The sequence below is a fragment of the Heterocephalus glaber genome, unplaced genomic scaffold (genome assembly GCF_053883595.1).
Source record: "Heterocephalus glaber isolate CG9 unplaced genomic scaffold, H.glaber_assembly_v1.0 deba00001730, whole genome shotgun sequence".
Taxonomy (NCBI): Eukaryota; Metazoa; Chordata; class Mammalia; order Rodentia; family Bathyergidae; genus Heterocephalus; species Heterocephalus glaber.
In genome coordinates, this window is record NW_028258441.1 from 2,330,483 (window position 1) to 2,347,734 (window position 17,252).

Below are 17,252 nucleotides of genomic sequence, written 5' to 3' on the forward strand. Positions count from 1 at the left end.
GCCAGAGGACACAGGAAGATCATGCAAACTCTAAGAAACTGTTGAAGACAAGAGGAAAAGGCAGAATGAAAGAATAAAGATGAGAACAGAACAACCTAACAGTAATAGGGAAGCTAGAAACTGCATTTAATTTCCTTTAAAACTAATGACAATTGAGAGAAGGAAAAAGAGATGAAAAGAAAAATAAGGAAGAAATCTGAATTAGGTGCAGAAGAGGAACAAAAAGGGAGATGAAGAACAATGTGGTACAGTGAGAGAATGAGTGAGACAGAGAAAAGGGAAAAGAAAGAAAAAAAGAAAAGTAAAAATTTATAAAGGGTAGAAAAAAATTAAAAATTAAAAAGAAGAGAAAAAAGTTTTGCACATAACAAATAACAAATAAAAATGAAGGGCCTCCTTTATGGTGTGTCTCTGCTGTTACAGTAGACAACGTGGGCAGCAATGTGCAGATGTAAGTGAATGAGTCTCAGCAAGCCAGTTGCACATCCATGAGATTCAGCCACATTTCTGGCTGCAAGTCCCAGTTTGTGCTCCCTGTTCTCCTGCAGGGTCAAACTCTGCAAGGTTCTACTGCAGGTTCCAGCTGCCCTTCCCCTGAAGATAGTCCAGGTTCTGATGGGAGGTGATGAACCCTCCAACTTACCAAGTACGGTGGTCTGGTGCACCTTTATTGCAGAGATTCTCTTCACTTTTCCAGTGGGCTTCAGTTTTCATCAAGTAGCCTGAGAGAGGCCCTGTTTCTCTTGTTCCCTTCTGCTCCATTTTCTGGAGCTCCAGACAATTGCCTTTATGACCCCCTGTGACTCTGTAGTGTGGAACCAGGTAGCAGCACAGCCAGGAGGCCGGGTAGGGGGGCGGTGCAGGCACTGGTGAGGCTAAGCTGGTCGCTGTGGTCAGAGTGTGGGGATGGAGCAGGGGCTCCACACACCCTGGGTCTTCACTGTGTGCCTGCTGGTCGCTGTGGGTGGATTGTGGGGACGGAGCCGCTAGGATGATTTCTAAAAGGTTTCATTTCAAATGTTTGGTGAAACAAACTAACTAAAACTTTACCCAGTATAAGACAGAAGTGAGTGGGTTTTTTTTCACAGAAATGTTCTATTCTTATGTTTTAGATCTAGAATGCTCCCACAAGTCTCATGTTTTCAGAGCTGGAGCTTTTGATATGTGTTTGGATCACGGGGGCACTATACTCATTAGTGAATTGACCCTTTGGTGAGTTCAAAGATAAGTGAGCTGTTACAAAGTGGAGCATGTTTGGAAGAGGTATGTCACTGGGTGTGCCTTTGGATGATATTTCTTTCTTCTTGGCTCTTTTCTTCACTCTTTGCTTTCTTGTTGCCTTTCACTGGGCAGCTTTCCTCTGCCATGCCCTTCCACCATGGAGCCAGCTGAGCACGGGCTGAATTCTTCAAAACTGTGATCCAATTTAAACCTATCTCGCTTTTAGTTGTTTGTGTCAGGTATTGTTTTACAGTGTCAAGAAAGCTGAATAATACACCTACACTTAGTAATTGTTATGTAGGGATTCCAAGTGGAAACCGTTTGGTAGAGTGGAAAGATACAAGGCTTTGGAGTCAGACCATCTGTACTCTAACCTCAGCTCTGCTTTTTGTTAGGTGTGTAGTTTTGTCAGCTACTTAACATTTCCAAGCTTCTGTTTCCTAAGTTCTTAAATAGACTTAATAATATATATTTGTGTTAGGTTGCTGAGAGGATTAAATGCAGCAATCAAGTTTAAAATTGCTTGTTTTGCTGGACTTGTTATTTGGTACTTTATTAATGAAAACAATTGTTGAGTAGATTTTTTGAATGTGTTAGTGAAGTCATATGTCTTCATTTGTGCTTTAATTCCTTAATATTTATGAATATATTTATTAAGTATTTATTATTAATCTTGAAAATTGCTGCTTTGTATAATATGATATCTCTTTAATGTCATATCAGAGAAGCTTTATTTTCTCCTCAGGATCAATGAGTATGAGATGAATATCTCTGAAATTCTGTTTCTTAGTCTGTTGGACTCCTTCAAGTTAAATAATTTTGAAGCATAAGAAATGTTGCTGTTGTTAAGTGTCAGAAGAGTTGTTCTTTTTTTTTTATCTGTCATGTCTGTTCCTTTTTTAAAAAATGAAGAAAAAGGTTCTTGAGTGTCTGGGAAGGCCTAAACTCTTGAAGTGTAAGATCAGTGTTGAATGGTCTGACACTCTCTGGTATTTCCAGAGTAGGAACATGGGTCTTAGTCTCTGGCTGGGGTGATGTGATTGTCCATCTTGACAATCCTCCTCTTTAAATAATTACCTTGGTAGGTGCATATTTCTCCTGCACCCCTATAATTTTGCAACTTCAAATGTGGTCCCTACAGAACAACAATATTAGAATCATCTGAGATCTTGTTAGAAATGCAGAATCTTAGCTACTGAGTCAGAAGCTGCACTTTAACAAGATACTCATGTATTTCCTATGCACACTGAAGTGGAGAAACACTGCTCTATGTGACTACTAGAATCTAATAGGGTTTCATGTTTAGGATTTTAATTAAGTTTTTAAAATTTTTACTCTTCTTGTTCACTTTGAAAATTTTTTTTATGATGCTGGGTATGGAACCCAGGGTCTCATACATGCTAGACAAGTGCTCTGCCATTGAGCCACACCACTAGCTGAGGGTATTACTTGAATTAGCCTTTCTTCCCATGTTATATCTCTCCCCCTCCCCACCTAATACTTATCTGTTTTTCAATAACTTTTTCTAGAATAATATATCACATTACATTCCATTTGACCAGTGACTTTAAATCTGTCTATGAATTTAAATCTGCCGTGCAGTTGTTAAACAAATATAGATGCCCAACTCAAACTCATGGAATCATAACCTTTGAGAAAGATGGGGGTACAATGTAGACATGAACATTTTAAACAATTTTCTAGGTGAATTTGTTGTGCATTTCCAATAGCAAATAGCTGTGATAGGAAACAAGATTTCTGTGGGCCAGGAACCTTTCTTTTCTGTAGCCTCTTGTTTGGCAGTGAGGAGGTAATAAATAAATATTTATGACAATGATAGATGAATGATTTACTTGTTTGTCTTTTGCTATAGATTAATGTCTTTAATGGAAGCCTTCTTGTCTTTGTGATCTCTTTGTATCAAGAGATTTTCATAATGTTTATCAATGACAGCTATTCAACACACTAATTTCTGTAATGTCACCTTTTCTTAGGACTCTGGGGTCAGAAACATCTGACATTAAATCCTACCTCTGCAATTTTTGTGAGTTTTACATCTTACCCTTACCATTTTGTGCCCATATAACCTTAGGAACACATGTGGTTCTTTATTCACTCAATTAATTTTAGCAATGTTTTTTGATGCTTATCAACTGTCTACTATGAACCATGAATTCCACCAAGTGCTTGGAATACATTGGCCAACATGACAGATAAGTTCCTGCTTTTTTATAGCATACATTCCAGTCAAGGGAACAGACAAAAGAAGCTAAGCAAAGAGGCCAATAAAAATTAAAAATTGCAATAAGTATGCCTAAAATGTACCAATAAACTTAATGAATAAAAAAATTGGAAGAAGTGTTGAAAAGGCAAGAAACAACAGGCTGAGAAAGAAAATACGGCCCAGGGTGGTGGGGGAAATAACTTTATGTATAAAGCCAATTAAATTTATTCAAAGGACATGTTGTGTCTTGTAATGTAAAGGTGGGTGTGCTAAAGGGCATGGCAAGACAAGAATATGAGGTATGTAATGCACCCAGAGTGAAAAAATGTTAGTGTTTCTTTTTGTGTGTGTGTTTTGTCTTGATATTCTTGTTACTAGTGCATACTAGCTATATAGATTAGGGGTTTCATTTTGGAAGATGCATACATTATAACATACTTCCACCATACACAGCCCCTTTACTCCCTTTCCCTTCTTTTTCTCTCCTTCTGTTCCCTTTCTCTTTGCTAATAAGCTGGACCCCTTCTACTTTCTTGTCATCTTCCTCTTCTTTAAGATTCGATTTATGAGATGAAACATGCTGTGTTTCTTTTTCTGATTGTGTTTTAAAACCAGAGAATTAGACTTTGTAGAAATGGGAAGTGGGTATGAGGATGGAGGGAAATAGGAGGGAGGAAAGAGGAAGGTAAAGTAGAAGAATCAAGATGCAATATGTTACCAATCCCCCAAGATGCATGTAATTATTATGCATTGCAAACATATACTAATAAAAAAGAAAAAAATCAATATATTAAAAAAGGAAAGAGACTAATGTAACTGGAGTTCAGTGAGTACAGAGGAGTTAAGGCTATGACGTATTGGCGTTAACCTTATGGAGACAAGGATGTCTAAAATTTGCTATGACCTAGTTATTCTTCTTTTGTGAGAAGCAAAGGACAACAATATATTTAGCTGGCTTAGTGCTTGATAACTCACAAGTAGTACCAAGGAAAATTGGGTTAAAATTCATATTGTGGCCTAAAGAGAGCCTCTACTCAGACTTGTGGGGATCTGAGAACCTCTGGCAAGTCACAGTTAGGGAACTTGAGATAATGATGCATGTGAGAAAGAAAGAAAAGATCAATGTGTGATGAGAAATGGAAAAAATGGAAATAAATTCTCTGTAAATAGGGAAGGGTGGAGGGCGTGAAGGGAGGGCTAGGAATGGGGAAAAAATAAGAACCAAGATGCATTATGTAAAGGTACAATTCCCAGTGAGAAATGTAATTGTGTTGTATACCTACAATGTGCCAATAAAAGAATTTAATACAAAAAAAAAAAGATCAATGTGACCAAGTTTTGATGGGATCTTGGCTAGTAGCATTGCCAAGGAGTATCATAGCATGCATAAGACCTTTTGTATAAAGTTACCCCATCTAGGAGAAATTGTCTTTGCATAGTGTCACGGATACTGAGCAATTGAAATAGCAACTCCGGAGCAAGAAGACTCTAAGAGTTAGGAGAAAAGGTAACCACCTATCACAACCACATAAACATTACTCAACCTACTCAAACTTCTGTTTCTTCATCTCTAAGATAAGGAGGACTTACAACAATTATAGCAAATAACAACTGTGAACATATAATAAGATAATGCATGTAAGACCATTTACAATGTCTTTTGCAAAATTAAATATTCCTAGATGATTAGGATTGAAGTTAAAAACCATGGATGCATTTTCCAAAAGCAGCCTGCACAAGATATTGTTTTAAGGTTGTCAGTTTTTCATTCATTCCTGTGAACTGGTAAAAGCACATGCTTGGTGGCCAAGATAAATTTGAAAATAATGTCAATTCAAAATCAATAAATAAGTGACTGCAATTCATCGCCCCTAGTGTTTTCATGAATTTTACTTGGAAAAGGGGTTAGAGAAGGAGAGGAGCTTTCTTTACCTTTTTTTTTCCTTCCATTTTCTTCAATCCTACTCCGAAACCTTGGCAATTGGCTGGTGGCTTATTAATTTGACCCCAGAGACAGAGGTAAAGAGGGTCATCAGCAATGATGCATATCTCTGTAAGTGCAAAAAACCAAAGAAGATTCTAGAAGTGCAGTGAGAGAATCAAATCACAGAGGAAAAAGCAGTTACAGAAATTATGTTATATTTGGTGGTAGAAAATATGATATAGGCCTTATGAATTATGTACAAATGTATGATTTAGTGATATTTGTGTGTGAGTGGGTGTGAATGAATGTGAGTGTGAGTACATGCTTTCTGTGTGAGTGAGTAGGTGGAAGAGCCTGAGTGTATGTTTGTGTGTCTATGTGTGAGTTTGGTGTTTGAATGTGAGGGAGTATGTGCGTGTGTATGATTGATGGGGTGAGGGGAGCAGCAGAAATTGCTTCAAACATCTTTGTGTTTCTTCAAATCCAGGATTGTGTTCCTCATTTGCCTTCTAAACCAGGTGGTGGTGGGAAGTGGGGAATTCTTGAATCACCCCCTTCGTTGGATGACATATATTCCTTTTGCCAAAGATAAGATATTTTGTTGAAGTATAAATTGAGTCATTCATTAGTATGGAAATCAGGTTTTTTAAAGGCCAAGAACAGCTTATGTATAAATACTCTTTTCCTTCTGATCTGAATAAAGAAATGATTGAGGCTTAAATGCAGCAGGTATAATCAGTGATGTATACCAAAATGGTTGATGGTCTAACCTTGTGAGACTTTGCTGCTGGTGCACATTGGGTTGAGGAGAATCACTTTACCATGTGCCAAAAAAGCCATGAGATGAATGTACACACAATGTATGTGGCTAGTTAGCATGAATGTAACTTCCTTTGTAATTCCATTCTTATACTTTTCTTGTCTGCACTTTTTGATGGGACAGATACTGAGAGGTTGAGGCTGGGTATAATTTACCCTGGACAATGAAAAACATGTACGGCTGAGTCCACATATAATCTCTGTTTTTTTATAGACATTTTCTTTTAAAAATCATTAAAGTACCCAGGAATTCTTTCAAACAGCACCCCCATTAGATAATTTGGATCCATCACAGGCTAATAATAATAGATAACATCTAGGAAGATCCAGCCTTTATTGTTAAGTTTCTCAAGTAAAATATAAGGCCTTCCCATATGGCTGAGAACAAGATTCTGTCTCTTGGAAAAAGAAAACTGGAATAGGCTAGGATATATTTTCCTATCTCAAATAGAGATTTTATTGGAAAAATCAAGTCATCTGTCCGATCCACACATGTAATCACATGTTTAAAAAACCCATTTTTAATTTGCTGTGTGTAAAACAGAATGAAAATAACTTTTCTTTTAAGTAAAATTGGATTAGTAGTGGCAATTAGCCAAAGACTTGGCACTACATATACTGATTTATTCAGCACATCTAGAAATTGCTAGCTTGCAGTTTTATGGTTGGGAATTATCTGAGTAATAATCCAGGGAAATAACACACAACATATGTTTCTGTTTGGGCACTTCAAATGAATGTTTAATTATTACCAATGCACAATGACATGTAACACCAAAGCACTTTGTTAACCCGTATTATGTTCAATCTTTACTAAATGACTCAAGAAAGCTAATCATCTGGAGAAAGAGCAAAGATCCAAAATATGGTTTTACTGTTAGCCAGTTTGTGACTCTTTAATTTCGACAGCAGTATAGGAAAATGTGTTGAAAAGTGAAATATTCAGTCATATTTGATAAAGATGTTTTCTAACCAAGATGTTAGTATATAAGCTTACTCTGTATTTTATTGAATTCAATTAAACTATTATAGAATAAAATATAAACAGGGAAATCCGATGTCTTATAAAGAAGAAGAAAGAGACAAAATAATATAGAATACTAAGCTTATCATCAATATTTATATCTACATATGTTATAATTGGTATTTTTAAGGGATATTTGTGAAGTCCAAAACTTTGGCATCTCAGTTCCCAAATTCAAACTTTCCTGTGAGCACCTGGCTGCTTAGAACTTGGCACATTGGAGAGCCAGTGCTGTTCTCCAACATGGGTGTGCACATGAGTGTGTGTGCACACTTGTGATAAGGAAAAGAAAATGTGAGCATCTGTTCCCTAGATTGCAGATCGTTTTAGCACTGCCGTGCCCTGTTGTTATTATACTGTGAAGCTGGAGTTTATTAAATGTGGTGTCTTTCTGAACAGCCTCCAGGTTACTTTCTGCAGCTGTATCAGGTTAAGGTATCTGAAGCCAGTATTGTAAGTAGACAGCCATATGTGTTGTGCAAGTCAAAGACCCTCTCCAGTTGCTTACTAGACCTCTCCTCAGTACAGTGTAGCCCCTGAGGAGGCATGCAATTGAGCACAGTTACCTTTCTGTCTCTTTTGAGGGACAGAGCAATGTACTGAGATATTGCCCTTCTGAAGACAAGGACTATAAGGGTCAGGCACAGATGAGGGACAAAGATGGGAGTCTAGGGAGTAGCAGGCTATAGTGGGGCCCCACAGCAGTGGCTGTAGGCATCCAGAGCAAAGATGCCATATAATTAGAACATAGAGGGGATTAGGAAGCACTTATTACACATTTCCTATGTTTCGAAAGAATCTTAGCAGATGGCAAGAGACAGAAGGCCCCAGTTTTAAATTCTAGCCTTACCATTTACTGAATGATCTTAAGTGAGTTATTTCATTGTGAGCCTCAGTTTCCTCATATATAAAAGAAAGATAATTACTAACTACTGTGCAATACTACATATAGCTGTAGGTTACTGAAAGAATTAGAACATTAACATATACACACACATATGTTTTTGTGATCAAGAAATTATTTCATTGGTACTGACTCATTTGATCTGGGCTGAATTTGTGTTGATTGAATATGGGGCTGATTTGATTTAAAGGAGATATAATCTTGTAGGAGCAGAAACAATAACTGACTAATGGCTACTTTGTCATACTACTCTACTGCTCTTTTCAAAGTGCTTCTTAGTTGTATAGGATAGTGTGTTTGGTTTTGGCATATTTGCACATGCATTAATGTATTTTGATCATATCCCCTCCCGTTGGTACTCCCATACTCTCCTCTCTCCTCCCACCAATCCTCTTCTTCTCCTCTAATTGTCTTCCTTGTACTTTCCCATCATCTCTCTTTGTAAGTTTTATTTATTCTTCCTAAGACAGAAAACATGCTATACTCATCTTTCTGAGTCCGACTTATTTTATTTAACATTATGATTGGCAGCTCCATCCATTTTCCTGCAAATGACATGACTTCATTCTGCTTTGTGGCTGAATAATACTCAATTATGTATATATGCCACACTTTCTTTATCCATTCATCTGTTGTTTGGCATCTAGCCTGATTCCATATCTCACCCATGTGACTTGTACCACAGTAGACATGGGTATGGAGGTATCCCTCTAATATGGCTACTTTAATTGCTTTGGGAATTTACCCAAGAGTGGTATATCTGGGTCAAGTGGTAGTTCTCTTTTTTAGTTTTTTGAATAAACATCATACTGATTTTTACAGTGACTATACTAATTGTATTTCTACCAGCAGTGCAGAAGTGTTCCTTTGATATTATATCCTTGCTAGCATTTATTATTGTTTTGTTTACATATTCATAATGATTGCCATTTGACGGGTGAGATGGAATTTCGAAGTAGCTTTGATTTGTATTTTCCTGAGGGCTCAAAGATATTGAATGTCTTATTATACCATGCTACTCTATTCCATAAACCCTGTCTGTTGCTATCCTCCTAGGAGCTAGTTCCAGAACACTATTCTACCATCCTCATTCGTTCATCATTTGGCAATTGGGACTCATACAACCTGGCCATACCACTTTCTACCTTTCTTTTTTTTAACTACATAACATTAGCTACCTCATATGGTGTTTTTGTGTGTGAATTAGAGAACACATTTCTTCCTCAAGTTACTTTTCATCTGCTAGATAATTGTAATAAATATGAACAAATGATGTTTCTTATGTTAAAGATATCCTGTGGAGTTGTTCAGTGCACAACATGCACAACTGTATATGATGATCCAGTATTTCACAATATTTTTCTTGATTCATTTCAGAAAACTAGAAGTACTACACCCTCAAAGTACTCAACTTCTATATTTTACTTTTGGACCGCAACTTTCTAGCCTTATAATTCTCTACCTAAGTCCTAATATGATTGCTCCTTTGATGTCTGTTCTCTTCTGATTTCTTTTGTTAATTTTTGTTATACAAAAAATAGCCAGAAATTTAGCATTAGCATTAGCTCACAGTTCTGTAGGTCAAAATATTCAACTGGTTTCTATGCTCTGGGCTTCACGAGGCTGAATTCAGGGTGTTGGCTTCATTGGGTGTCTGTCTTAGTTACTATTTTCTCATTGCTGAGACAAAATACTCGACACCCAAAGTTTAAAGGGAAAGGTTTATTTAGTTCACTATGGGAGACAAGCCAGGAAGAAAGAGGCCTAATTGGCTTCCTCGGTGAACACTGAGGAGAACTAGGGCATGCAAGCATGCTAACACGCTGCAGGGAAAAGTTAAAAACACCTAAGGTGAAGTTGTTTACCCAGAGAAGTACCGTGGAAGTTGGGAGACAGATGAATCCAGTGGAACCCTAATTGCTTGTGCTTGTGTCTGAGTGAGTAAAACCAAGGTGCACCTCACCCCTCCAGATTTTAACCTGTTTCTGTGTCTCTTCATTTTTCATCTTCATCACCCCTCAGTCAGGTTCTAGCTTAGAGGCTGGTTTCTACAGCACACAGTTTGCAGAAATTTCAGTCATAATTGGCTGGCTCCATAGCAGGGTGGCATGGACAATGGGCATCACAGAGGAGAAACTGTTCATGGTGAACAGAAGGCACCAAAGCAGTGAAGTAGCAAGCATAAAACAACAAGCAACAACCCCTTTTCTGTCCTTTATATTTTATTCAGGCTACCATCCTTAGGGCCCTTTGGGTTGGTAGCACTCGCACCCAGGGAGAGCCTTCCCATTATCTACTCCCAGAACTATGCCAAACCAACCAGAGGACTAATTTAGTAATTACAAACCTTTGAACCCGGCATCACACATTTAATCCGAGCATCACACACCCTAGATCCAGCCACTTCTGAAAAACCCCATCTATGGCAACATGAGCCTGTGGGGGGACATCTAGATACACACCATGACAGTCTCTTGGAAAGAGCCTGTGTTCAAGTGCAAATTTTTGGTAGAATTCAATTCCCTGCAACTATCAGACTAAGATCTTGCCTATCACATCTCTTAGTCCAAATATTTCCTAGCTTCATTTCATAAACAGCCAAGACCCCATGGTTCATCACTTCCACCATGTTTTGCCAATGTCTTTAATTTTCTTGCCTCATTGTTCTACTTCCAATCCTAGTAATGTAATGTTTATTCCTAATATGAGGCTTCTGAGCAAAGTGGGAACTCATGACACTGTGTAAGTGTTGACTTTCCACACTGCACTTTCTGTTGAGACCACAGTACTCGTTCTCCTACACCAAACTGAATGCCCTCTGGCCCATCTCTCCCACTGATGCTGGAGTTATTTTTCCCAAATGCTATTCTGATTATGGCAGTCTGTGTTTGCAATCATATAATTGCTTCTGATAGCTTTCAAGACAAAGACTTGAAATTTTATGTCACATAAGGGCTCTCTGGAGATTGGAGATGACTTTTGCCCATCTCTTTAGCTTGGTCCTGCACTGACCCTCAACTCCACCTCAAACAATGCCAAAGTAGTCATTCTATTGTGCATTGTTAATGCCTTGCTTTATTATGCCTCCGTGCCCTTCCCACAGAACATTTGTTTTCCTGCTACATCTCACCCATTGTTATTCGCGTCTTCTCTCTCTTTCTTCAAGGCACAGTTAAATATCACCTTGTGAAGATATCTGAGTTCTATCCATTTCTTTGAGGCAAAGTTACTCATTTTTTCACTGAAAACCTCTATCCATCATTAAACCACACTGGATTTGTGACCATGAGTACTCTGAGGAAGGGAACTAAATCTTATCCATTCTCTTCTTGCTTTCATTTCTTTTCTCCTGATTTTTAAAAGGAGATTAATCCATAATTGACACCAATATGTGTGAATAATTGGATTTATTCTTGGTGAGATAGAGGCAAACTTGTTTTAAATTATTAATCAGCTGAATTAAAACTTCAAGACTGGTTATAATTAAGAGCTAAAGTTGTTATGATTTTTAACCTTATAGAATTTAAGCTTTTCCTCAAGATTGTATTCATTCTTATTTTCTGTACTCAGAATGGACTACACATTTATAAGAAGTAGAATCAAGCTAAAAGATCTATGATATGCTACTGTCATATTCTTTGGTTTTTACTCATAATTAAAACTTTTAACTAGATAACCATTCTACTATCTCATAGTCCAAATTTCATAGAGAAACACAGAGGTTGAATACTTTCTGTGGAAAGAATCAATAGGAATTTGTGTTTATTCCTCTTTGCTTTGTTATTTATGCTTTTACGCCTACTCATATTTGTCTCAGTAATTTTCTCTAATTTCTTCTATCACTCCTAGATTGTGTCTTTGCATTTATTTCATACCTAAAAATATAATTGAACAAAATAGACACGGGATGAATTTGAATCATCTCTGTGTACTCCAAAAGTAAATCTTTGCCTTCAAGGGTCAGTATGATATTGATAGAGACCATGAAGCAAACTTAAGCTTGTATATGGGAAGCCATGGCAAATTCCAGTGCCATCAATTTAGTATATTTTCTGTGGTTATTTTGGATTCTATATTTTTCTTAATGCCTTTTGGTCAAAAGTATCACATCCCCAAATCTAAGACATTTTGCTTGCTTCTTTCACTTACACACAATGCTTCTATACTCTGAATATGGTCTTTTTGTAGCAAACATAGATGTAACTTCTGTCACACTTCGAGTCATTTAAATATTTTTTGTTATAGGACATAGTTTTTTTGCATAAAAATTAAATTAAATCTCAAGTATTAGGTTATAGAGAACGATGGGCTTTCTCTTGCTTTATTCCCAAAGACATTCTTAGTTCAGAATGTTTCTACAGTTACATCACAGTGGTCTCTGGTGAGCACAGTGCTTCTGCAGCTTCGAACAGCTCACAGTCTCTGTTGAATTTTTCATCTCAAAAGTTTCTGGAATGATTCACCCATAGGTAGGAAATGTCCTGTTGACACTATATGGGAAAGATTATTGTATAATTAATGTTATCAACAACACTTCTTTGAAAATCAAGGGCTGTTCACTAGTACTGTATATTAAAAATGCCCATTAGGAAATAAATTTAGAGAAAGATACAGCAGAAGATCAAGTACTATACATGAGTCTTCAAAAATTCCAAAATAAGATACAAATGACATGAAGTTAGAAAATACAGAAGTAGGGTCCCTTTTTCACTGTGTTACCATTTTGATGTTATTGTTGCAGTATTAGGGATAGACCCCAGTGACTTCACACTGAGTTGCATCCCTGGCCCGTTTTGTTTTTCATTTTGAGGCAGGGTCTCACCAAGTCACTAAAGTGCCCAGGCTAGACTGGAACATGTGATCTTCCTGCCTCATCCTTCCAAATTGCTGAGGTTAAGGCATGCACCACCATGCCCTGCTCCATTGTTACTTTACCTTCTTTTTTTTGTGTGTGTGGTACCAGGGATTGAACTCACAACCTTGCACTTGTGAGGCAGGTACTGTGCCACTGAGCTACATCCCCGGCCCTCATTGTTACTTTATATTAAAATTTGAGTAATAAATTAGAGAGAAAACTTAGAAATCATTTGGTCAATCTTCACACTTTACATATGAGTATCTGTGATTCAGAGAGGGACAGGCACTTGAAGCTGTGCTGTTGGTTTGTAGTAGAACCAGGACTACTCTGCTGTCTCCCGGGCCAGTGGAGTTTTCATTGTACTACACTGTTTTTCTGTATTTGTTTCTTCACACCAACTATTTTTAACAATAGTAGAACTATTAAAATTAAAGAATAATTTTTTCTTAAAAAAATAATGGCTATTTTTCTATCCTATGGGGGGTGTATCCCATCTGAAACAGCTGAGGGGATTAGCTAGTAACATATTTGGTTCTTAAAATAATCTTGCTACTTTTCAAAGCGAATGACTTGGGAAATGCTTTTTACATGCTTAGCAGAGTGTGCAACCCTGGTATGGGAGAGAAATCTCTTTTGTACTGTGTGAGAGCCCCTTTGTTACTTTACACTGTGGACCTTTTTTAATAGACGAAAGGGGGAAAGAAGGTTATTATGCTGTTTTGCATTTACAATTCAGAATTATGTCCTTGGTGGTGCTGAAAGAAATTTCACGATGGGATATTAGGAAGTGTTAGGCCTACTCAAGCAATTATTTATCAGGCCATTTCAAGCTTTTCCATGTTAAAAAAAGTGATCGAATAAAAAATGAAATAGCATACAATGAGTTTGATGAAATCTTGTAAATACTTTTGGTTGCTAGGGCAACGTCTTCTTTTGTCTCTGTTTAATGTTACTTCCATCTCTTTGTCTTGACTTTTTGAAAGTAGATATTTATTTTTAAAAAGAAATAAAATTCTAGGCTTATGGCAAAAGTATAAAACCTTCTCACTCTAACTCATTTTTCTTGAGTAAAACTCAGATTAAGAAAAGATATTGTGTTTATTACAGGGATAGCCTAAGGCAAAGAGATGGAGTTGTCAAACTGGCTTCTGAAGACTTTGTCTTTGTCTTTGTCTTTTAGCCTCACCTCTCTGAGCCATGAGTTGTCTTACAGATCCTCTTTATAAAATCCTATCAACCTCCCCTATAATGATGCACTTCAATGACCAGTCACAGTTGCTTTATCCTGTCCTTCTTTTTGCAGACATTGTTCACTAGTTTACAATGGGACAGGTAGCTCAAGTGGTTGGTTTTAACAGATGTTGATTTGCCCACCTTCTTGCCCCTTAGTTGAATTATTACATATAAATTTATTTTGTTGTAGAAATACTTTATCCTTGCAGTTTTTAGCCTTGGTGCTATTGACATTTTCAGCCAGATGATTAATGTTTTTTTTTGTTGTGGGGCTGTCCTTTGCACTGTAGCATTTATGAGCATCCCTTCTTCTATCTTCTAGATACTATTAGCAAGTGCCTAGCTTTGTGATAACCAAAAATGTCTTTACACATTGCTAAAAATCATCTGGTGATACAAATGAGGACCACTGCTTTATTGTAAGGGAACCACTCTATCATAGCCATTTCTGCAGCTATAGATTAGATAGAATGAGCGTATATATTTGGAGACATGATAATATATTTACATATTTTGAAGACATATTTTGGGCCCTTTAGTGTTCAACTTAGTTGGCTTCCAGCTTTTATATGTGTAAGAGTGGAATGTTTATGTATTCCATTTACCCAGTTGATCTTTGATATTTTGTGGGGGTATAATTTTAAGTATATAGCTCAGTGAACTTTGACAAATGTATACTCACGTAGCCATAATAAATATCAAGATAGATAATATTCCTGTTTTCTCATTTAATCCTCATGTGCTTTTTTACAGATATAAGTCTTTACCTGTCTTGTGTCACTATAGACCAGCTTTGTCTTTTCTAAAGTTTCCAATACCTAGAATCATAAAGTATATAGCCATTTGTGTCTACCTTCTTCATCAGCATGATGTTTTTGATATTCATTCATACTGCTGCATATATCAGTAATTTATTCCTTTTATTACGAGTAGTAATCAATTGTACTAAAAATTTTATGTATTTATTTCTATTTTGTTGGACATTTGTGCTGTGTATGGTCTTTTGCTATTGTGAATAAATATTCTAAGAACAAAAAAGGAAATATATAACAGTGGTTAAGAGTATAGGCTTCAGTGTCAACATACTTGGATACAAATATTGACTCTGCTACTTAACAGCTATGTGGTCTTGAACAGGCTACTAAAAATTTCTTTGGCTCAATTTCCTCAGATATAAAATGGAAATGATAATAGATGCTTCAGAATTATTTTGAGAAGTAAATATATTAATATAGGTGAAATATCTTTCATTGGACTTACTACATAAAAATGTTAGCTCCTATTGTTATTATTATTGAATTGTAAATGTAATAATATCCTATTGTTTCATGGTAATTTTATCTAATTAGTGATTGTGATTCAGAAAGTTAGAACACTAAGTGGAACAGGAAATTGGAAAATAAAGATGGGAATTTGGCTGACCAAGAGGTGAGTATCAGGGCTATGTAATGTTCCTAGTTGTGGAAGCAAGGTAAATGGATAATTTAAGAAGAATCTAAAAAATAAAAATAAAAAAGAAAGCAAGATGAACTGCTTTGAAAGAGTTGGCCGATCTAATACGCTATAGCTTATTAGTGAAAATAAGAGTGGAATTAAAGAAAAACAGGAAGAGTTAAAGATAATTGTAGGAGCTAACACAAGAAATAATGAAACTGAACTGTGTGCTCAGAACAAAGGAAAGGGTGGAAAGTTTCTCAGGGCAGACTTTAAGACTTGTGATTCTCAGTCAGTCATTTTGGGGTCTCCTATTCATACAAAAATCTTTTAGAAGTTAAAAACACTGTTCCTAGAAAAATGAACATGCCTATTTGTCTGCAAAGTTTTTCCTACAATGTCAGAGTATTAACAGACTCCCTAAAGCCCACAAATGTACCTCCTAAGAATCCACATACCTTGATGAAAAGAGACACTTCTATACCAAGAGTCATGAACTTAGTAAGAATTGAAACTTAACAGTGTATCTGAAGCATAAACATTTTGTTAGTAACTAAAAGAGCTGAAAGAAATTGTTCAAATGTTAAAGTAGGGGTAGAAAACTAGGGTGAAATGGAAAAGTAACACAATGAATGACCCAAAGATGTTCTTGTAGGAGAGGTGGCCTCTCTCTGCACTTCCTTAAGACTGAAGCAGAAGGTGTGGTGCCACTGAGAAAAAATACGAGAAAAGGAAGAAAATTGAAACAAAGTCTTTGTAAATAGGGAAGGGAGGAGGGGGTGAAGGGAGGACAGGGGAAGGGGGAAAAAGTAAGAACCAAGATACATCATGTAAAGGTACAAGATCCCAATGATGAATGTAACTGTATTGTATACGTAAAATGTGCCAATAAACTTAATGGAAAAAAAAAAGAGTGAAGCAGAACAGCCAAGGATCTAGCTCAGTGGCACAGTGCCTGCCTTGTAGGAGCAAGGTCCTGAGTTCTGTCCCCAGTACCAAAAAAAAAAGAGTGAAGCAGAAGGTATGTGGAAATGACAGCTACATGCTACAGTGAGCTAGCTCAAGCTCATTGAAGAACACAAAGCTGTTTGCCTGAAATTTACCTGATATGGGAATTATTAACATATATTATGGTATCAAAGACCTTTAGATTTATAAAGTCCAACTCCTTCATTTTTTACATGAGGGAACTGAGGAATTTGTCTAAATGTTTAGGGCTGGTATTTGGTAAGAGAGATTAGAATCTTATTCTTATGCTTTGAAGTCCAGGTGTTTTCTAATACATAGCATTGCCTTATCTCTTTTTTTGTGCTTAGAAAGTAGCTTAGAAGTACTTGAAGCCTTTGAAGGCTTTTAACCTGAAAACAACTGATTGAACATCTAGTTCAGCAGGGTTGTTGGTTGTTAGTTTTGTTTCCTATTTTCTCTGAGTGAGCCTACACTGTGAGGCCAGGGTTGCCAAATAGCACTGATAGCAATGTTTTTTTTCTCTAATATTATATATAGAAATATATATTTCATACTCTGAAGCTTATTTTCTTGTTTCATAGTATATTCCAGTATATGAGGAAGCCTTGTTCACATATCAAGGAAAGAAGCAGGTTTCTTAGT